The sequence below is a fragment of the Bos grunniens genome, chromosome 14, assembly GCF_055505025.1.
Source record: "Bos grunniens cultivar Pamir isolate PY7600 chromosome 14, Bosgru_T2T1.0, whole genome shotgun sequence".
NCBI lineage: Eukaryota > Metazoa > Chordata > Mammalia > Artiodactyla > Bovidae > Bos > Bos grunniens.
Window position 1 is genome coordinate 64,623,736 of NC_141178.1, and position 24,677 is coordinate 64,648,412.

Here is a 24,677-nt window from a genome sequence, read left to right on the forward strand (position 1 = left end):
CAAATGAATGTGAAGGCTGAGCTGCTTGATTTTTTGCAGTAACAGGGTTTCTGGGAGGATGGATTGATTTCTGGATCACTTTTCCCCACAGGCTTAGAGTAACCAGTTATACACAGTAGAGATGAAATTAGTAAATTTTTTAAAAGTGTAATATGAGTTTATTCTGTGACATTTTCCTCATTGCAGATATTTTAAAATGAATTGAAATAATCAATGTTTCATAAAAAGTAAATACATTAGAAGAATCTAGATAATACCTGTAATACAGACGGCTTTACTCTGAGCATCCACTTTTGTTTTCACTGCAAACATCCTTTTTTAAAAAGTTATATAAAAATGGTAGATTGCTGCATTCTACACGGCCTGTGTCTCGTCTGGGCTCAGTCATGTCCAAATCTTTGCAACCCCATGCACCACAGCCTGCCAGGCTCCTCTTTCCATGGAATTTTCCAGGCAAGGATAATAGAGTGGGTTGCCATGCCGTCCTCCAGGGGATTACCCCAACCCAGGGATTGAACGTGTGTCTCTTGTATTGGCAGGAGTATTCTTTTACCATTGTGCCACCTGGGAAGTGTCCTGTGTCTCAAACATTTTAAATTAACTTCAGGCTTTTCCCTCAACTCTAAATGTTAATGACATTTGCTTCTGTTTTTAAATGGGAAGTGTATACATTTTTTAAAACAGTGATATTTAGGTCTTCTCTGCCTGATTCTTCAAAAAAAAAAATGCTTCATGCTGAGTTTGAATAGCGACTGAGCGTCTGGTCCAGAAAGTGGTAGGTCATTACAGAGAACCAGCGGTACACATCTGTCAGCTCAATTTCCATGAAAAGGGTATTCCATACCCTTTCTGGCAACTTGAGATGACTGTGGAGGCTACCTGCAAATTCCATCTGCTGTCAAAACACTGGCCTGGCCCTGACATCCACACAAGGCTTTGCAGCAAGCTCTGGTCCAATTCTGTCCGTTTCAGCCTCCAATGTCTTACTGTATGGTCAATCAAACATATGCTCCTGCAATATAGATTTTCCCCAAAGTGCCAAACTATCTCAAGGCAAATGGCCCAGCTCACTGTGTGAAAAATCAAACCTAAGAAATCCAATAACTCAGCCAAGCTAGTCTTTTTTATTGCAGGCTGCCCAAGTACTGCATGTTCTATTTCATAGCCTGGAAGGAAGAAAACTTGATGAATACCAGTTACACTATGTAAAAACCTAGTGAAGATAAATATTTGTCCATTTGGAATTACAAAAGAAGTGCTGACTTTGGCAGCACATATACTAAAACTGGAATCACAAAAGTTTTTATCTGGGGAATCAACCACATGAATAATCCAGTTGATCTCAGAGATCCCTAGAATATCTTTATTGCATTCAGTTACATGATAAACAGTGTCTTGTCCTTAACGGTGAAGTATTGTGTGTCTTTCTTTTTTTTTCTTTCCTATTTTATTGAAGTATAGATGATTTACCATGTTGTATTAATTTCTGCTATACAGCAAAGTAATTCAGTTATATAAATAGGTTCTTTTTCATTTCTTGTCCATTATGATTTATGACAGGATACTGAATATAATTCCCTGTGCTATACAGTAGGGTCTTGGTAGTTATTCATTCTATATATACTAGTTTGCATCTGCTAATCCCAAAGGCCAAAGGGGAGAAGGCGGGGGAAAGAAAGATTGAGAGTTTGGTCCTCTTTCTCAGCATATCATTTTAAAATTCTTCCATCAAAATATTCCTGTTCTGATATAATTCTGAGATGTTCTTTCCCCAGTTATAGTAGCTTGCTCTTTCCCATGATTGGACTTACTTTCAGTTGAGTGAAATAAAGCCACTACAAGTAGTAACCCAAATAATAACTTCCATTTTCGTCTTCCTTACACATTCTTTAAATAGTTCCTTCTTGTTAGGAGGAAACGTTTGTCACCATTTCCTTATACCCAAGAATACTTACAATGATTACAAGTAGTTTCTACACTGATTTAAGAATTATCAAGAGAGGAATTGGACAAGTTGAAACCATGAAATGAGGAAACTCCTGATGTCTCTTATGGGAGAACAATTTGGAGGGCACAATTTTGAAAGAGCACGGATGAACACAACTTCTTTTATCTGTGGCTGCCTTGAAAAAGAATCATTCAATGCAGTAATTTTTGGGTAGTCCTCCAAATTTCCTTGCTCTTGGTACTCAAGAGGCATACTGTTCTTTTGTTACTGAAAGTCCTATAGAAATAAAAATTTCCAAGCAGAAAAGGAAACTTATTAAACTGATTTATTCCCAGGCCTGGGTACTTGCTGTATGGTTTGTTGTTGTTGAGTCGCTAAGTCATGTCCGATTCTTTGCAACACCAGGCCTCCCTGTCCTTCACTATCTCCTGGAGTTTGCTGAAACTCATGTCCATTGAACCAGTGATGCCATCCAACCACCTTATTCTCTGTCGTCCCCTTCTCCTCCTGCCATCAACCTTTCCCAGCATCAGAGTCTTTTCTGAGTCAGCTCTTCCCATCAGGTGGCTGAAGTATTGGAGCTTCAGCTTTAGCATCAGTCCTTTCAATGAATATTCAGGGTTGATTTCCTTTAGGATTGACTGATTTGATCTCCTTGTAGTCCAAGGGACTCTCAAGAATCTTCTCCAGTACCACAATTCAAAAGCATTGATTACAGCTAGTGTGTTACATTTTCTCCAGTTGGTCAATGAATTAAATCAGAAGAAAGCGCAATTTATCAGACTGCAGTTCACAGGTGCTTATCTTTCTTTTTTGATTTTTAAAAAATGTATTTGGCTTCATCAGGTCTTAGCTGCAGCACGCGGGCTCTTGTTGCGGCATGTAGGCATCTCTCTAGTTGTGGTACTGCAGAGAGTTCAGGCTCAGTTTCAGGCTTAGTTGCCCCACAGCATATGCAGTCTGAGTTCCTGCAGGCATGTGTGCTCAGTCACTTCAATCGTGTCTGAGTCTTTGTGACCCTATGGCCCACCAGTCTCCTCTGTCCTTGGGATTCTCCAGGCAAGAATATTGGAATGGTTGGCCATTTCCTCCTCCAAGGGATCTTCCTAACCCAGGGATGAATCCATGTCTCCTGCATTGCAGGCAGATTCTTGACTTCTGAGCCACTAGGGAAGCCCTTAATTCCCTGATCAGGGATCAATCCCATGTCCTCTGTATTAGAAGGCCACGTCTTAATCACCGGACCAGTCTGAAGCATACCTTCTTTTGCTTGATTTATCCAAACAGTGACAAAAGTGATGAGTCCCTCCAATTAGTGGTTGTGTTTGTTTGTGTGCTTTTCTGAGTGAGGTAGTAAGCTTTTTCTCCCTTAGTAAAAACTCAACGAAATAAAGGGGTTTGGCTTGATTCCCATTATAACACCAACACCAGACACAATACCTGCAAATAATAAATGTTCAATAAATATATTGGGAGAAAGAATGTATGAATGAGGAAAGCTGTTTCTTGAATGCCCATTAAAGCACTAAGGCATAGTCAATAACCCTTGAACCAGAAATCAAATGCTCAGATTCAAGGCACAATTCCATCTGTTTTCATTATCTATCCTTTCATAAATCTTGAAAGCTCTGAGCCTCAACTTCCTATTTGAGAAACAAGCAACTATCTATTTCATGAGCTACATCTCCTAAGACTTGTGAGGCTCCATCAAGATAATGCAGATGAAAGCACTCTGAGCTTTAAGCTGGTTTATAAATACATGATCAGACATGGCATGTCACCCTGACATCAATCAGGGAAATAATTTAAAAAGTGAGTGGGAAGTGTAAGGAGGTAAAGAATGCTTAATTTGCCAGAATTCTCAGGGCAGTATGATACATAAGTGGAAGAGAAATTTGATAAGATAGGAGGTAAGATCTTTTACCATTCCCATTCCAAGAGCCATATTCTACTTTCAAATCATATTCAATAAAACTTTCCTCTAAGAAGGTCTACACTTAATGACAGACCTTTTGAATATAGAGTGCAATAGAAATATGGAGCCAGAGGTATGTTGCCTGAGGCACAGAGGATGAATTTTTTCCAACAACTTTCCCTAGAAATTAATCAAAGAGACAATATTTTATTTCTTTAAACTGTCTACCAAAGATACCAAATTAAAAGGCTCCCTGGGATGTACACATATTGTCATGGCCCAATCACATATATAATCATATCAGAATCATACTAGACTGTATCAGATTTAAAGAAAATATGATCTTTGTCCCATAAAGTTTGAATATATTAATGTAGGTGGAACCAAGCTCAATCTTGTTAGGTAAAAAAGTTAATCTCACATAACAATATGGGGACAAAGCCAAAGTCAGAATCCAGTATTCTCCATCATGTTGTGCAAATGTTTTATAAGTGATTACATTTTAATTATTGATTCAAAAGCATTGAACAGATCAGGCCTTTGTACCATGTTTTTCCATTCCCTCTCTCCAAATGGACGGCCTACATTTAAACTAGACAGATGAAAACTGGTAACAGCTTGCTAATGGATGTCAGAATTGAAGCTCATTTTATTCAAGGGTCTCTTCATTTATTCTTTAATTCATCAAACATGTATTAGATGCTTAAATGGTCCAAGCATCTGGAGTTGCATAGGGAATTACAGTAAATACAAACAAACATTGTGTGTATGTGTGATCTGAAATGTTTACTAGTTGTGGTCTGAGAGAAGAAACACACCATTAAAATAAAACATTTGGCTCTTGGGCTAATTTCCAAGATAAGTTTGAAAAAAAAAAGTTCATTTTCTGTGTTCCCTCTTCACGACTGTTGAATTGGGAATATAAAGCCACTAGACATTTGACTGCAATATTTCATTTCTCTTGTACAAATTAAATAGAATACTGACATTCAAATTATGCCCACTCTCATCTTGATACTTTTCCAAGATTACCTGAAAACTTTAAAACAGTTTGAAACGGACTCCCCTTTACATTAACTCATGCATTCAGCATTCATTTACAACACCCATCATGTGCCTGGCACTGTGAGTAAGTGCTGGGACAGGGGCACTAAGACACAAATGAGACTGCTCCAGAAGAACTCACTGTTGTACATAAGCAGCAATTGAACAGACTGCAATTCAGAGTGATAGTACAAAGGTTTCAATTCTATCAAGATACAGATGATACACAGAGGCACACGGAGGAGACTGAAGTTAATTGGACATGGGTGTTCAGAGAAGGCTTCCTAAAGAATGCTAAGTTACATTTGGAAAGAAGAATACAGGTTGAAGATAAGAGATGGTTATGTCAAAATGAAGGTTTAGCATTCACCAAGGAAAAGAAGCCCACAACAAACTGTGTTCCCTGGGAACACAATTTATAACTGCTGGGGCAAAAAAATGCAACGTAGTTACGGTAAAGTTATTTTAGATATGACTAACTTGAGTACAACAAACCCATCTTCTTTTGATCCCCTAGCTGAGGTTTGCCTGTAGTTGTCCACATTCTCTGTTTCTCCTTCAGACTGTTTTGCCTTTGTGATCATACAGTTACAATGTGGCTAAAAACAACAATGTGCATGTACAAAATAAGGCTAACTTAATTTAGAATTTACTGTATGAGTACCAAGATAGACTAGGAGAGGATATTTTTATCGCTATGCAAAGTTTTGTTCAAGATCTTTGGCCGTCTTTACAATTTCCCCCCCATTATCTTATTTTCTAATACGTTTTCCATCTTTCCTCTTCTTCCCTCTTCTCCTTCCCCTCGTCTTCCTCCCTTTTGTTCTCTCTTCCTATTTCTTCTTTCCTTCTTTTTTTAAATGGATGACCGTCTATGTCTGTGACTATATACCAAAGCTATATACTATATATTGTCTATTTACTGTATAGCAAAGACTTTCATCTGACTGAGTAATTTTAAATCTGTGTTTCCAGAGTTCTTTGGAACTTCTTGTGGAGAAATCATCCTGGGGATGACTAATCCAATGGCATTCAGGCTCACTTTCTTCACCTGGTCTCAGGCAGCCTCACAAAAATCTGCTTTTTAAATTGGGGCTTTGAGAAAGATTTCATTTGAAAAGAGAGTTCTTATGCTTCTTTTTAAAATCACTCTTTCCTGTCTAGCTCTCATCTTCTGAGGATAAGCTGAGGCAAACAGAGAAGCGATAGGATCAATACTGTTTAGTGACCTAGACAGAACTACACTTACACATGGGTCTTTTTCCCAGGGATCTCATCCCTTTGGGTGACTCCAGGTGAGGGTTCTCCTGTGCCACATGGCCCACTTAACAGGCAGTATCTCTTAGAGGAGTGTAATGAAAAGGGTGTCACCATGTGCTACGTGTCTTCCCCTAAGTGTAGATTTAACTGCCTCCTAACCACCTTTAAGCTTTATTTATTTATTTAAAAATATTTATTTGGCTGCATCTAGTCTTCATTGAGGCATGTGGGTTCTAAGGTGTCTGGGCTCAGTGAAGAGCAGGCTTAGTTGTCCCCCAGCCTGGGGAATATCAGTTCCTACCTACGTGACCTACGTCACCTGCCTTGGAAGGTGTTGGAAGGTGGATTCTTAACCACTGGACCACCAGGGAAGTCCCTTCCTTGTAGCTTTAATAAGAAATACTCTAACTCAATTTGGAAGATATGAACTATGAATTTATTAAATTAACTATGCTGAGTCATGGAAACTATATACACACACACACACACACATATATATATACATATGTACATATGTATACACATATATATCTATATATTTCTTGAAATGGAGTTTCTTATCAACTTCTTTGGGGATTGGGGACACAAACAGGCAAGCATCTGAATTTTTCAGTGCAACCAGATGTGGAGTAGTCTTGTTGCTATGAATTGAATTATGTCCCTCAAAGGATAAGTTGAAGTTCTACTCCCCATTACCTCAGAAAGTGAATTCAAGTCTGTTGGAAATAAGATGGTCTTAGATGTGACTTATAAATTAAAACCAGGTCATGCTGGAATAGAGTAGGGCCCTAACCCAACACAATTGGTGTCCTTATAAGAAGGTGGCCACATGAAGACACAAGAGACACAGAGAGAACACCATGTGAAGATGAAGCCTGAGATTGGAGTGATGCAACTGTAGTCCAAAGAATACAAAAGATTGCAGCCATCATTAGAAGCTAGAAGGACATTGTAGACTAGACTCTTCCTCAAAGTCCTGAGATGTACCCAAACCTGATTTTGAACCTGGTATCAGACTTCTAGCCTCCAGAATTGTGGAACAACAAACTATTGTGTTAAGACACCAGTTTGCAGAATTTTACTACAGCAGCCCCAGGAAACTGATAGACATGCTAAGGCTCACAGATGAATAAGACATCATCGACCTTGCTGGGTGTCTGGCACACTGTTGGGAGTAGGTGACATCTGAGTTGGGCACTCAGGAGGGAGTCGGAGTCAGCCAAAAGGAAAAATGCATTCATAACAAGGAAGAAAGCAGGAGCAAAGGACAGGCTTTGGAAAGGTCTTCTCGTGTTTGAGTAATGCTGAGTAGCTCTGTAGAGCTCCAGTGTGGAACATGGGGTTTGGGCAAAAACTGATGCAATGCCTTTTTGCAACAGGAGAGTTTACTTAAATCAAGAAAAACTTCAAGTTTTGGAATCACTGTGTGTGTCTGTCTGTGTGTGTGTTTAAATATATATTTATCCCCAGATGGTTTTTCTTTCTTTCTTTTAATTTCTTTTTAATTATGGCAGCTATTCTCCAAACATGTTTTTGTTTATCTCAAACTAAGTATACAGTTTCAACATATGGAGCATATTTTGTTTTACTTCAGTTTATCTTAAGAAATCAGCTTTCCTAACTCTTATTGGCAGTGAACCCAAATGATTTCTTACGTTTTCTTTTCCGCTCTACTTTCTTCTCCTTGTCTTTTTCTTTTAGTTATGATTTCTCTCTATCTTCATCACTCTCACTTTGTCTCCATTCCTCTCTCCCTCCTTTTCTTTTTCCCTTCCTTCCTTCTTTCCTTGTTTTCCTTTTCTTTCTGGGAGGTCACAAAAGATTTCCCTTGTGGATGAACTAGGCATTTAGTGGCATGAACCAATAGTTCCTTGGCTTGTGGACATTTAATCAGCCTACAAAATACACAAAATGGAAATAATGTTAATAAACAAGTCAGGGATATTATTTGCTTTTTCATTTATAGTATTATGAACCTGGAATTTGAGTCTGTTCATAATCTAGCCCAAACAATTTTATCAGCCTTGTTTTGTATAATGCATTTTCAAACCTCAGTGTATTCAGCTCTCCTATCATTCTTTTCCTTAAAAAGCTAGTGTTCATCCTCTCAGTCTACAGCATTCCACTTACCCTTCAAGATCCAGCTCAAATATTCCTTCCTTTTGACACATTTTATGATGATTGCTGGCAGAATTAATCTTTTTCTTCCCTGGATTTGCTAGAACTTTGTATGTTCCTCCAGCCTTGCTTTGTTATGATTGGTTTTTATTTTCATACACATCTCCTTCATTAAACTGATGTCAAAAATGGTTTCTCATTGTCCCCAGATCTGCAGTGTCCAATATACAGAAATTCAGTTCAGTCACTCAGTCATGTCCAACTCTTTACGACCCCATGGACTGCAGTACTCTGGGCTTCCCTGTCCTTCACCTACTCCTGGAGCTTGCTCAAACTCATGTCCATCAAGTCAGTGATGCCATCCAACCATCTCAATCCTCTGTCATTGTCTTCTCCTCCTGTCTTCAATCTTTCCCGGCAGCAGGGTCTTTTCCAATGAGTCAGTTCTTCGCATCAGGTGACCAAAGTATTGGAGCTTCAGCTTCAGCATCAGTCCTTCCAATGAATATTCAAAGCACTCCATAAATTCTCGCTGAAGACACACTTGAGTGAAACAGATTGTAATCCTCATACCAGAAGCAAAAATCTTGTCTTTAATATCCATGCAACTCTTTCTTAAAGTCATTTGCAGACTTCACAATGTGAAAGGCACTAGAAATGTCAGAAATTGGGCATTTGTGGCAGGAAGCCATTTAGGATGCCAAATATAAGACTGATAGGAGAAAAAATAAAATATTGTTAGAGAACTTATCCTTTCTTGGTGTGTATATTCATGTAGCAGAAACTGGGCAATCCAGTGGACTTCAAAAACAATGCAGGAACACAGTAATACATTCATGAATATTTCTGCAGTGACACTGGAAGAAAGTTTTACCATTCAAACCAACTGTGTAATCAGTTACACTATGCTGAGACAGTTTTTGACAGCACTGTTCTGTAAATGACTCATGAAGTCTGCTATAAGAATGAAAGTAGTAGTGGCATATATGTCACGTATACTTAATATGGGCTTCCCAGGTGGCTCAGTGGGCAAAAATCCACCTGCAGTACAGGAGATGCAGGAGACATAGGTTCAATCCCTGGGTCGGGAAGATCCCCTGGAGGAGGACCCAAAGGGTCACAAATAGTCAGACATGACTGAAGTGACTGAGCACATACATATACTGAATATGTCTGTGAAAGTGAAAGTCACTCAGTCGTGTCCAGCTCTTTGCGACCCCGTGGACTATACAGTTCATGAAATTCTCCAGGCAAGAATACTGGAGTGGGTAGCCTTTCCCTTTAGGGGATCTTCCCAACCCAGGGATTGAACCCAGGTCTCCCACATTGCAGGTGGGTTCTTTACCATCTGAACCACAAGGGAAGCCCAAGAATACTTGAGTGGGTTTCCTATCCCTTTTCCAGCAGATCTTCCTGACCCAGAAATCCAACCAGGGTCTCCTGCATTATAGGCAGATTCTTTACCAACTGAGATATCAGGGAATCCCAAATATGTCTGTACTTCCCTAAAACAGAGCCTATATCTTTTTTCTTAAAACACTCAGCACATTATTTAACACATTGAATATGATCTAAGAAGAGCTTTTGAAGGAATGAAGATTGTCTAATCTAACATATAGCAGGAACGGCACAGTCCCCGGCTTCATGGTTACGTGTGTATTACGTTAATTCAGTCGTGTCTCTCTGTGCTACACTATGGACTGTAGCCTGCCGGGTTTCTCAGTCCCTGGAAATCTCCAGGGAAGAATACTGGAGTGGGTTGCCAAGCCCTCCTCCAGCGGATCTTCCCAATGCAGGGATTGAACCACGTCTCTAATGCCTTCTGCATCAGCAGGTGGATCACTGTACAACTAGCTGTCAACTAGGAAGCCCTGGATATATTATATACTTACGGGTAATTTGAGTTGTTGTAAGGCAGAAACCAACACCATTCTAAAGCGATTATCCTCCAATTAAAAAAAAATTTTTTTTAAGGAAGGAGACAAGTCTCTATCCCCATCTCTGACACTGGGGAGAGGGTGTGGTGCAGTCCTCACCAGACAACAAACCTGGGAAGAAGGTGGGCAAGATTTTCAGGTAGAAAATTGTTTCCTACTTATTGCTGTTCAGTTGCTAAGTTGTGTCCCACTCTTTGCAACCCCATGGACTACAGAATGCTGGGCTTCTTTGTCCTTCACTATCTGCTGGAGTTTGCTCAAATTCATGCCTGAGGAGTCAGTGATACCATCCAACCATCTCATCCTCTGTCACCCCCTTCTGTTCTCAGTCTTTTCCAGCATCAGGGTCTTTTCCAATGGCTCTTTGCATCAGGTGGCCAAAGTATCAGAGCGTCAGCTTCTGCATCAGTCCTTTCAATGAATATTCAGGGTTGATTTCCTTTAGGATTGACTGATTTGATCTCTTTGCTGTCCAAGGACTCTCAAGAGTTTTCTTCAGCCCCACAGTTCAAAAGCATCAATTCTTCAGCATTTAACCTTCTTTATTGTCCAGCACTCACCTCTGTACATTACTACTGGAAAAACCATAGCTTTGACTAGATGGACACTTGTTGTCTTTTGCCACAGGAACACTCACCTACCAAACCATCAGTCACCAGCTTACACGTTTCTCTCCTGTTCTTCCTTCACTTAGCAGTGGGGAGAATTCTCTGTCCTCTGGCTTATGAAACAACTGGGTTTCTCTAGCTCTCCCCACTTCAGCTAAAGAAGCCCATATTTATAATCATCAACCTACAAATGGACAATCGTCAGTCGGAGGGTAGCTTCTTTAGAAACAGCCAGAGGCTGAGTATTTAATACTTTGAAGCATATTTTCACCACAAGTGTTAAGCTAACGTCTGTTAAGAATTGTCTCCAGCTCTGTCACTGTGGAAACAGAAGCTCCTCCGTAAACCCCAATTTCATGCCCTGAAAAGATTCCACTCAGTGCTAAGGCTTTAAGAATAGTTTAGGGGAAATGTTATAGTCTTTTAAAATAAGAAATCAGCAAACTTCCACAAATCTTCACGTCAACATAGTGATTTCTCATCTACAAAGCACTTTCCGCTGGTTAGCTTTGCCTCTGTTTGACTTTAAGCCACAGAACAACCACATTGGTTAGAAAGAGTTTGTTGTGGGAACCTCTCTTATACTTCATCCAGTTCCATTGACAAAGCTCGGGTCCTTGAAAAAACCATGCTCCTCTCACCACCAGTACCTTCTCCCATTGTTTTCTCTTTCAGGACTTCCCAAGGGAAACTTGCCCACCCTCTCCCCCTTTGTTTAGTTAATTTCCTCTTATGCTCCAGATGTGAACTGAAAAGCAAATTTTTCAGCAAAGTCTTCCCTGACCATCCCTACTTCAAATATTTCTTGTGTACATGGGGATAACACATAGAATCACGTTTCTGTCTTCCAGAATATCTGAAATCAGTTTCTAGCTATTCATTTTTCCATATCATTATGTGAATACTTGCCACCTTACTAGGTTACATGTCATTTCTGTGCTTATAACTCGGTAAATACTTGAGAATGAAATGAGGGACCACCATCCACCTTCCTTTCCAGCTGAGAAATTTGAAGCTCAAAGCACATGTCAAAGATCATGTTGCTAATAAGAGTTTTTGATGTCAGAGAGACCTAAAATTTCCAATTTTAGCATTGGCATTACTCATTTGGATGATTTTCTTTGAGTCTCTTGTTATCTGTTATCTGTTGAATTCATATAATAGAAATTAAGAGAATTGTTAAGTTCTATAAGAAATAAATTGCATATAGTGTCTGTGTACCCTGAATATAGTCTTAACAAATCCATTCATGTCTTTTAAGTCTACTAGTTGGACCACTGATTCTAGTCTATGAAACTATTTTTATATTGTTCAAAATCATTAATATCTCTTCTTACAAGGGGAAAATCTGAAGCAAAAGGCAAGTAGTAAGTGCTAAAAGCAATTGTTTCCCTTCTTCCTTTTGCATTTAGCTCATAATGTAGTGACAGAGAAGATTATGACATAAAATTTTCAAGGCAATAGAAATGGAAGCAAGGCTAATATATATTTAGTTTATTTATCATCTTCCTAAATGCCTGATATGCTTGTTGCATTGTCAGTCATTTACATTAACAAGGATTGTTTGAAAGACAGGCTCAAGAAGGAGATATTTTGGAGAAAATGAAAAATTTCTCATGGTAAAATCAGAGAGTGAAGTCAGAGTGTTTTTACTGGCCGATTTCCTAATGGATGGAGCTGAGGAAATGATACTAGTTAAAGAAGTTGCCTGGAGAGAAGGCTTATGCAGTTTTAAAAATAAGGAAAAAATGGAAAGAAAAGGAATATAGAGAAAAAAGAAAAGAAAGAAAAAGTAAGCATTGTAATAGCAAGAGATACTTCACTCAGATTTCTTGACACTTAATCTTGTGTTTGATCCATCAGGCCACCTGGGGTGCTCTATAATATTATGATATCCAATGTATAATTTATATCTTCTATATTATATTCCTAGGCTATTAGGGTAGAATACAGACCCAGGATATTTATAAAAATTGTAGCATATAAAAAGCAAGGGGATATAAAAACATTCTACTTCAAAGATTCTATTTCAGGCTGAAAATGAAAGGATATTGTGAAATCCACACATATATGACTTAATATATATTTTCTAGTTCATTTAATTTTAAAACTGCTTTAATACAGCTATATTAGAAGCAGCAATTATCCATATTTAAAATTTTGGCTGGAGAAAGCTCAAAGCACTGACATAGGTAGCAAGATGTTTGTGTATGAGAACATGCAGGGGAATTGAAATCAAAGGAACTGGGATCAAGTTATAGCTATGCCGCTTATGATCTTTGCCACATTAAAATTAGAAAATGAAATATAAGTTAGTAATGCCTACATTATAAGATAGATATGATTAAATAAGATCAAAAATAATATGAATAACTTTTATACACTAATACTTTTAGTCTTGGAAGAAAAGTTATGACCAACCTAGACAACATATTAAAAAGCAGAGACATTACTTTGCCAACAAAGGTCCATATAGTCAAGGCTATGGTTTTTCCAGTCGTCATGTATGGATGTGAGAGTCAGACTATAAAGAAAGCTGAGCACCAAAGAATTGATGCTTTTCAACTGTGGTGTTGAAGAAGACTCTTGAGAGTCCCTTGGACAGCAAGGATATCCAGCCAGTCCATCCTAAAGGAAATCATTACTGAATATTCATTGGAAGGACTGATGTTGAAACTGAAACTCCAGTACTTTGGCCACCTGATGTGAAGAACTGACTCATTGGAAAAGATCCTGATGCTGGGAAAGATTGAGGGCAGGAGGAGAAGCGGACGACAGAGGATAAGATGGTTGGCTGACATCACCGACTCAATGGATATGAGCTTGAGTAAACTCAGGGAGTTGGTGATGGACAGGGAGGCCTGGCATGCTGCAGTCCATGGGGTCACAAAGAGCCAGACACAACTGAGCAACTGAACTGAACTTTAGTCTAAATCTAATAAATACTGTTTGCTTTTTTTAAAAAAATAGGAGACAAAAGATAAAGTATTTTAAAATACTAAATGATGTCCAGCAGCATAGCTGCTGGAAACAAGAAAATAAATGTGCTTTTCTTATCAGCAAGTTCCACTGTCATCCACCATGCACCATTTTCTTTCCTTCTCTACCTTTACCTCAGCTATTTAAGGAAAAACATAATAATGTTTCATTTCATTTCACCCAATAAGGGTGAGGCCAAGGCCAACCTTATTCTAAAGAAGACTGAATATCATACATGCACATCTACACAAGCTGGTGATCTTCAGGGAAGAGAAGAATTCAAGCATTTTTTTAAATTTTATATATATATATATACACACAGTCACTCAAGTCATTATCTTTTTCTTACTGCACTGGCTAAAACATCTATTACAATATTGAATAGAAATGATAAGACTGAGTATCATTGTCCATTCCTTTCAAGGAAAATAATTTGAATATTTTATCATTAAGTGTGGTATGAATTCTATGATTTTCACAAATGCCCTTTATTAGACTAAGGAATATGACTTCTGTTTCTAGATTAATGAGACTCTTTTTCCAGGAATTGATACTGGATTATGATACATTTTTCTCTACACCTACTGAGAGAGTCATATTTTTTAGCCTGTTAATGTGGTTAATTAAATTGATGAGGTCAATTATTAAAATATTAAACCAATCTGGCATTAGTGTGATAGAACAATTTTGATCATGATGTATTATCCTTTTTATATGTGATTTGACAACGAAACTGCATTAAGAATCTTTGGATATATATTCATAAGAAATGCAAGCCTGTAATTTCTTTCTCTTATAATCCGCTGGATCATGGAAAAAGCAAGAGAGTTCCAGAAAAACATCTATTTCTCCTTTATTGACTATGCCAAAGCCTTTGACTGTGTGGATCACAATTAACTGTGGAAAATTCTGAAAGAGATGGGACTACCAGACCACCCGACCTGCCTCTTGAGAAATCTGTATGCAGGTCAGGAAGCAACAGTTAGAAGTGGACATGGAACAACAGACTGGTTCCAAATAGGAAAAGGAGTACGTCAAGGCTGTATATTGTCATCCTGCTTATTTAACTTCTATGCAGAGTACATCATGAGAAACGCTGGACTGGAAGAAACACAAGCTGGAATCAAGATTGCCGGGAGAAATATCAATAACCTCAGATATGCAGATGACACCACCCTTATGGCAGAAAGTGAAGAGGAACTAAAAAGCCTCTTGATGAAAGTGAAAGTGGAGAGTGAAAGTTGGCTTAAAGCTCAACATTCAGAAAACAAAGATCATGGCATCGGGTTCCATCACTTCATGGGAAATAGATGGGGAAACAGTGGAAATAGTGTCAGACTATTTTTCTGGGCTCCAAAATCACTGCAGATAGTGACTTCAGCCATGAAATTAAAAGACACTTATTCTTTGGAAGGAAAGTTATGTCCAACCTAGATAGCATATTCAAAAGCAGAGACATTACTTTGCCAACAAAGGTCCGTCTAGTCAAGGCTATGGTTTTTCCAGTGGTCATATATGGATGTGAGAGTTGGACTGTGAAGAAGGCTGAGTGCTGAAGAATTGATGCTTTTGAACTGTGGTGTTGGAAAAGACTCTTGAGAGTCCCTTGGACTGCAAGGAGATCCAACCAGTCCATTCTGAAGGAGATCAGCCCTGGGTGTCCTTTGGAGGGAATGATGCTGAAGCTGAAACTCCAGTACTTTGGCCACCTCATGCAAAGAGTTGACTCATTGGAAAAGACTCTGATGCTGGACGGGATTGGGGGCAGGAGAACAAGGGAATGACAGAGGATGAGATGGCTGGATGGCATCACTGACTTGATGGACGTGCGTCTCAGTGAACTCCGGGAGTTGGTGATGGACAGGGAGGCCTGGCGTGCTGAGATTCATGGGGTCGCAAAGAGTCAGACACAACTGAGTGACTGAACTGAACTGATAATTTCTTTGTCTGGCTTTGGCATGCAAAGTACACTATCTTATAGAATGATTTGGATGTATTGTTTCTTAAAATTTCTGGATGAATTTTTAAAGAATTATGCTTTTTCTTTCTTAAATACTTGATATAATTCACTATTAAATCAGCTTGGCGTAAAGTTCTCTTATGCAAAGGTTTTTTTTTTTTTACTACAAGTCAATTTTTAGAATACGTATAGTAATATACTTGTTATTTATATCTTCTTTCATGAGGTTTGGTATTTATTGTCTTTCAAAGGATGTTTTCATTGCATCTAAGTAATTGAACTTTGTGAGCATTTTTAATTACCAAATATAAAATGTACTCATGAAAAGAAACCTGAAAGATTTTGAAATTTATAAGGAAATAGATCATGGTATTTTACTGCTTAAATCATCATAGTATTTCCTATTGGACTCCCTATTGAATTCAAATTTCACTAGAATCATACAATGTGGCCTATTAAATATCTTAAAAATTGAAGCTTCTCCATGACGTTATCTTTCTTCCCTTGGCAATTGGGCTTTATGTTTCCTGTACCTACAAAGTTATCTCCAAAGACAGAGCTTCACACAAGTCATTTTTCTCCTGGAATATTTTTTCTATGATTATTATATGACTGCTTCCCAAAATTCAAGTTTCAACTCAAATATGACTTTCTTAGGAAGTCTTTCTTGGCTATGCTTGTTCAAAGTTATGGGCTTACCTCTGTAGTAGTCAGAAATCTAAGATGACTAACAATTACTCATATCCATATATAATCCACTCTCTTTGAGGGTGGATAAGCTCTGTGAATATATTAGAATATCGCTGTCAGGATTCATGCCATGTTATTTGGCATGAGGGAGTATGTAGATGGAGGCTTCCCCGGTGGCGCTAGTGGTAAAACCCCCCTGTGCCAATTCAGAAGATATAAGAGATGTGGATTTGATCCCTGGGTTGGGAAAATCCCCTGGAGAAGGGCATGGCAACCCACTCCAGTATTCTTACCTGGAGAAACCCTTGGACAGAGAAGCCTGGTGGGCTACAGTCCATAGGATTGCAAAGAGTCGGACAGGACTGAAGCAACTTAGCACACACAGTATGCAGATATAATTCAAGTTCCTAAAAAGTTGACTATAAATTAATCCAAAGGTCAATTATTCTGGGTGCCTTTAACATAATCAAGCAAGTTCTGTGAAAAGCATAAATATCCACCTATTTATATGGAAGAAACAAAAAATCATTTTGTAAGAGAGTCTACAGAGATTGTCAAATGACATAAGCCTCAGGATGGCCTCCACGATGCTGAGATTACCTCTGGCCAACAGCCAGTAAGAAATTAGGACCTTAGTCCTACAATTGCAAGGAACTAAACTCTGCCATCAACACTAATGTGTTTGGAAGAAGATCCTGAGCTCCACATGAGACTGTAACTTCAGTTTGCATCCTGATTTCAACTTAATGAGACCTTGAACAGATTGCCCGGTTAACTCATGCCCAGATTCTGGATCTAGGAAAATTATGAATTGATAAATCATGTTATGTTAAATTGCAAGATTTCTGGGAATTTGTTATGCAGAAATAGAAGATGAATGCTCTCAATTCTCTATTACAGTCTCTATTACACTGCATTATTTTATTTCCTTCATAGCTTAAAACTTTGAAGTTATCTTACTCATTTTCTTGATTATTTCATTGTTTATTTCAGTATTTACCCCCAGAATATACATTCTACTAGAAGAACAATTTTGGTTGTCATTCTGCCAGGTTGATCCTTGCCATTCTGGCTGTTTGAGAGGTAGATTGGAAAGAGTTATAAATCTGTTTCTATTTTTCTGTGAAAAAAGAGAGTAATACGTACTGTATAATACTGAGATTTTTCTCAGTGGGACAAAATCTTTCTTTGGTATTCTTCAATTTTCTAAATAATTAAATATGAGGGAAAGTCTAAAAATTCTTCAAAATGAGAGAAATGCCAAGCCAAAATTTCCCATAAATCAGAGGCATCCTGCTCTGTTATTTTTCAAATAAGCTAAGCAACATTTCAGTACAGAATTTTACTTTGCATAATGAATATATATATATATATATTTTTTTTTTGTATTTTCCCCTTTTTTGTTATTGTGACCACATGTGGTAATGGTGCCAGAACATTCCTCCCTTCTTTGTTTCATGCCCAAAGTGATCTTCATACTCAGAGTTTCCAGCAGATCTGTCTATTTTGTGAATTCTCACTATTGTTATCCTGAAAAGGTAATCAGCAACTGGCTGAGCCAAAAGGAGGGACAGAGAGCTACAAGATTGTCTTTTGTCCTGCTACAGGAAGAATTTAACTCCTTTACTGAACTCGCAAGCAAAAAATACACTGATTAATTATTTTAAAATCATCATATTTTCAGGTAATATATTCCCTTCAGGCAAAAATTCTTCAAGTCCAGAACTTTGTGGCTCATTATATTTATCTTCAAAATCTTCAGATCAGATCAGTCGTTCAGTTGTGTCTGACTCTTGCGACCCCATAAATCGCAGCATGCCAGGCCTCTCTGTCCATCACCAACTCCCGGAGTGCACTGAGACTCATGTCCATCCAGTCAGTGATGCCATCCAGCCATCTCATCCTCTGTCGTCCCCTTCTCCTCCTGCCCTCAATCCCTCCCAGCATCAGAGTCTTTTCCAATGAGTCAACTCTTCACATGAGGTGGCCAACGTACTGGAGTTTCAGCTTTAGCATCATTCCTTCCAAAGAAATCCCAGGGCTGATCTCCTTCAGAATGGACTGGTTGGATCTCCTTGCAGTCCAAGGGACTCTCAGGAGTCTTCTCCAACACCACAGTTCAAAAGCATCAGTTCTTCGGTGCTCAGCCTTCTTCACAGTCCAACTCTCACATCCATACATGACCACAGGAAAAACCATAGCCTTGACTAGATGAACCTTTGTTGGCAAAGTAATGTCTTTGCTTTTGAATATGCTATCTAGGTTGGTCATAACTTTGCTTCCAAGGAGTAAGTGTCTTTTAATTTCATGGCTGCAGTCACCATCTGCAGTGATTTTGGAGCCCAGAAAAATAAAGTCTGATACTGTTTCCACTGTTTCCCCATCTATTTCCCATGAAGTGGTGGGACCAGATGCCATGATGTTCGTTTTCTGAATGTTGAGCTTTAAGCCAACTTTTTCACTCTCCACTTTCACTTTCATCAAGAGGCTTTTTAGTTCCTCTTCACTTTCTGCCGTAAGGGTGGTGTCATCTACATATCTGAGGTTATTCATATTTCTCCTGGCAATCTTGATTCCAGCTTGTGTTTCTTCCAGTCCAGCGTTTCTCATGATGTACTCTGCATATAAGTTAAATAAACAGGTTGACAATATACAGCCTTACAACAAAATCTTACAACTAAACAAAGAAATGCCACATTAGCTATCACCTTGAATTCAACAGTGTTGCCACATCCAGTCTTTACTCTTCCTCAGTGTCTAATTTTGTGGCTGTTAGCAGCTGTAAACTTGTGACAAAGGATATGTCACCTTCAAATTCCAGGTCTGCAGAATGTCACAAGATTACGTTAGATAAACATCTTTTGCTTTCAACCAGTCAAGCTGCTGGGTGTAAGCCCCAAATCCCAACTCTCCATTTAAACCAGTTTCAGTAACACCATCAGAATCCATTCCAAGATTTTAAACATGGCAAACATCTTCAAGCATATGTCTAGAAAAGAAGTACTAATATGTTTCTTGTATGAGTTAAAGGATTCTAGACATTACCCTATTCAAAATAAATGTATTTCCCATTGATCTTCATTGTACCTACAATTTTACCATTAAATTAAAAAAAAAAATTGTGCCCAAGATTTACTGCTTACAAAATGATGAAAATAATATACCAAATCCCTCGTATGTTTGCAACTTTGTTTCCTGCAACATAAATCTAGCCTAATCTGGTAGGTAGAAAAGTACATTGGGAAGAGAACAGCCAGGTAATCCAGGTTTAAATCTTGTATTTATTTCTTATTGAAATGACAACTTTTGGACCAGAGTATCCTCACATGTTAAAACTTAATAAAATAACACTTGCCTTACAAGACTGTCATTAATATATAATGTAAGAAAAAGACCAACACAAAACATGATTATCAGTAGTTATTATTGTTTTTATTTTAGTGCTAGTTGTCCAGCCGTGTCCTACTCTTTATGACCCCATGGACTGTAGCCCACCAGGCTCCCCTATCTATGGGACTTCCCGGGCAAGAATACTTACGTGGGTTGCCATTTCCTTCTTTAGGGGATCATCTCGAACCTGGGTCTCCTGCATTGTCGTCAGATTCTTTACTATCTGAGCCACCAAGGAAGGTGACCTATTAAAGTATTTATTGTGTTCTCTATAGACAGTTCACTATAGATACATGGAGATGGAATGGGCTTGTTTTATGTAACTTCCAGGGTAAAATAAGAATCAAAGAAAACCATAGGAAGAAACAAAGTTTACTTATTTCTAAAGAAAATAAAAACTAAATTATTAATCATTTTAGTATTGTTGTTGCTATTATTTATTGGCTGACTACTTTCTCTGGGGAAGTTATTGTGCTAATTGCTTACATGTATTATCCTATTGGGCTTCCCAGGTGGCACTCATGGTAAAGGACCCATCTGCCAATACAGAAGGTTATCTTCTCTGGGTCAGGAAGATCCTCTGGAGAAGGTAATGGCAACCCACTCCAGTATTCTTTCCTGGAGAATCCCCATGGACAGAGGAGCTTGGTGGGCTACAGTCTATAGGGTCACAAAGAGTCAGACATGACTGAAGCAACTTAGCAGCAGCAGCACTATCCTATTAAATCTTCACAACCCAGTTATTACCATTTTATGTGAATCATACAAAGTTCACAAAGAGCTTTGGAACTATGATCTAATCTCAGATATGTCAAATTATGGGAAGTTGTCACCAGAAATTTCTCCAGAAAAGGCCAATTTATTCAGAGAATTGCAATTCGGGGTCTACAACCATGGTGTGCTTAATCACTCAGTCATGTCAGACATTTTGTGACCCCATGGACTATAGCCCACAAGGCTCCTCTGTCCATAGGATTCTCCAGACAAGAATATTGGAGAGGGTTGCCATGCCCTCCCCCAGGGGATCTTCCCAACCCAGGGATCTAACCCAGGTCTCCCGCAATGCAGGCAGATTCTTTGCCATCTGAGCCACCAGGGAAGCCCTTGTCAACCATGGTGAGACATACACAAGTCCAAAAGGAGGAAAGGAGAATGTTTTTATAGAGAGGAAAAGGAAGTTAGGAGATCTATATTAAACAGACAGCCTATGGCTTTTCATTGGATGAGGTAAGTCGTTCTTCTTCTTGTGGGCTTTGCTATGTTCATAGGATGTGAGAGCACCCCCTTATGGTCTTCCAACTCTGTTTAATTGGACTTCTTTTCATTATTTTTTTTTTTCTAAAGGAAAACAATGAGATCTTTAGGACAGCTAACTTGGATGTACAAGGTAACTGTCAATTAAACTTTGTATAACCTCACTTTAAGAACCTCACAAGATGCTAAAGATTTATTAAGGTATGGAATCTAGATTCAGTGTTATGAAGGTCTTACCTGATACCATGACATTTATTTCAGATGGACATTTGAGAATTTTGAGGATGTCATACTAATCACACAGTGCTAAAATTTGAGAGTATTTTATGCTATTGTGGTTTATTTGGTCTTTGTTTGCTTTTCTGGCGCAGAGCTCTTAAAAAATCTTGGAATTCCCTAAATGATAAGTGCAATAAAAGTGGTTTCTGTTATGTTAATGAGGTGGCTTTTGGAAGGCACTTAAAGAGGACAGCTGGTCACCAGTGGATCCAATCAGGGATAGGAGCTTTCAGTCCTATCCCTGAATTTTAGGAAGAGAGGGAGGCTAGAGACTGAATCAAACTGTAATGGCCACTTGATGTAATCCATCATGCCTATGTAATGAACCTATGTAATGAAGCCTTAATGAAAACCCAAAAGGATGGAGTTTAAAGAGCTTCCTGGCTTCTGAATTTGTGGAGTTGGGAAGAGTGGTACATTCAAAGAGATCATGAAAGCTCCATACCCTTTTGCTATAGCATGCCCTAGGCATCTCCTTCATCTGGCTATTCCTCAGTTACATCCTTTCATAATAAACCTATAGTCTAGGGAACGGCTCTAGCAAATAATTAAATCCAAGAAAGGAGTTGTAGTAATCTCTACTTTACAGTCAGTTGATCAGAAGTACAGTTAACAATCTGGGCATGGGAACTGGTGTCTAAAGTGTGTGGCTGTGGGAGGAAGGGTATTCTTGTAGGACTAAGCCCTTAACCTGTGGAATCTGATGCTCCGCATCAGATTTTATAGTGTCAGAATTGGGTTGAATTCTTGGCCACCCTGCTGGTGTACCAGAATCACTTATTTGAGGTGTGAAGGAAACCCACCATTACACCATATCAGAAGTGAGCCTTAGAACACCTAAAGAATTTTCAAAAATAATTGAAGACAATAAGAAAAGATATAACTATGGATCAGAAGATGACCACAGACTGCAAAACTTGCTATAAATACATATTTAATAACATTTGAACATCCCATGAGATTAGTTTTAAAATGATTTAGAAAATGCTAATAACATTATAAAAATTATAATGCCTCTAATATATAATGATAAATAAAAGTATAATGTCTCTAATAGAGTAGTAGTAAAGAATGTTCAAACTACTGCACAATTGCACTCATCTCACACACTAGCAAAGTAATGCTCAAAATTCTCCAAGCCAGGCTTCAACAGTATGTGAAATGTGAACTTCCAGATGTTCAAGCTGGATTTAGAAAAGGCAGCAGAACCAGAGATCAAATGGCCAACATCCACTGGATCATCACAAAAGCAAGTTCAGTTCAGTTCACTTGCTCAGTCGTGTCTGACTCTTTGTGACTCCATGGACTGCAGCATGCCAGACCTCCCTGTCCATCACCAACTCCTGGAGTTTACTCAAACTCATGTCCATTGAGTCTGTGATGCCATCCTACAATCTTATCCTCTGTTGTCCCCTTCTGCTCTAGCCTTCAATTTTTCCCAACATCAGGATCTTTCCCAATGAGGCAGTTCTTTGCATCAGGTGGCCAAAGTATTAGAGTTTCAGCTTCAACATCAGTCCTTCCAATGAACACTCAGGACTGATATCATTTAGAATGGACTGGTTAGATCTCTTTGCTGTTCAAGAGACTCTCAAGAGTCTCAAAACACCACAGTTCAAAAAGCAACAATTTTTCAGCGCTCAACTTTCTTTAGAGCCCAAGTCTAACATCGATACATGACTACTGGAAAAACCATAGCCCTGACTAGATGGACTTTTGTTGGCAAAGTAATGTCTCTGATTTTAATATGCTGTCTAGGTTGGTCATAACTTTCCTTCCAAGGAGTAAGCATCTTTTAATTTCATGTCTGCAGTCACCATTTGCAAGAGAGCTCCAGAAAAACATCTACTTCTGCTTTATTGACTGCTCCAAAGTCTTTGTGTGGATCACAACAAACTGTGGAAAATTATTAAAGAGATAGAAATATCAGACCATCTTAACTGTATCCTGAGAAATCTGTATGTAGGTCAAGAAGCAACAGTTAGAACTGGACATGGAACAACAGACTGGTTCCAAATAAGGGAAAGAGTATGTCAAGGCTGTATATTGTCACCCTGCTTACTTAACTTATATGAAGATCACCTCATGTGAAATGTTTGGCTGGATGAAGCACAAGCTGGAATCAAGACTGCTGGGAGAAATACCAATAACCTCAGATATGCAGATGATACCACCCTTATGGCAGAAAGCAAAGAGGAACTAAAGAGCCTCTTGATGAAAGTGAAAGAGGAGAGTGAAAAAGTTGTCTTAAAACTCAACATTCAGAAAACTAAGATCATGGCATCTGGTCCCATCACTTCATGGCAAATAGATGGGGAAACAATGGAAACAAGGAGAGACTTTATTTTCTTGGGCTCCAAAGTCACTGCAGATGGTGACAGTAGCCATGAATTTAAAAGATGCTTACTCCTTGGAAGAAAAGCTATGACCAACATAAACAGTATGTTAAAAAGCTGAGACTTTGCCGAGAAAGGTCTGTCTAGTCAAAGCTATGGTTTTTCCAGTAGTCATGTATGGATGTAAGAGTTGGACTATAAAGAAAGCTGAGCGTTGAAGAACTGATGCTTTTGAACTGTGGTGTTGGAGAAGATTCGAGAATCCCTTGGTTTGCGAGATCAAACCAGTCAATCCTAAAGGATTGACTGAGTGTTCATTGGAAGGACTGATGCTGAAGCTGAGACTCCAATATTTTGGCTGCCTGATGTGAAGAACTGACTCATTGGAAAAGACCCTGATGCTGGGAAAGACTGAAGTCAGGAAGAGAGGGGATGACAGAGGATCAGATGGTTGGAAGGCATCACCAACTCGATGGACTTGAGTTTGAATAAACTCTTGGAGTTGGTGATGGACAGGGAGGCCTGGTGTCCTACAGTCCATAGGGTCACAAAGAGTCAGAGACAACTGAGGGACTGAACTGAACTGAACTGAATAGAGTAGTTACATTAAGGGGATAAATAGTATATGGAAGATGTTTTTTAAAACATGTCATGTGGCATAAGATCTAGAGTTATAAGACTTCAATTAGAAAATTTATTTAGATATCTATGTTATGCTAGCTTGTGCTCAGTCGCTCAGTCATGTCCCACTCTTTTCAGCCCCATGGACTGTAGCCTGCCAGGCTCCTTTGCTCATGGAATTTTCAGGCAAGAATACTGGAGCAGGGTGCCATTTCCTACTCCAGGGGATCTTTCTGACCCAGGGATCAAACCCACATGTTGCATCTCCTGCATTGGCAGGTGGGTTCTTTACCACTAGCTTCAACTGGGAAGCCCCATTATGCTAGAGATACTAGATT

The 24,677-nt window shown here is 38.8% G+C and overlaps 1 pseudogene; it reads right to left on the minus strand.

The window, feature by feature from the left end:
* Positions 1-603: 603 nt before the first annotated feature.
* The window catches only part of LOC147359558 (metalloendopeptidase OMA1, mitochondrial-like), a 171,255-nt pseudogene continuing 147,181 nt past the window's right edge, over positions 604-24,677 (minus strand).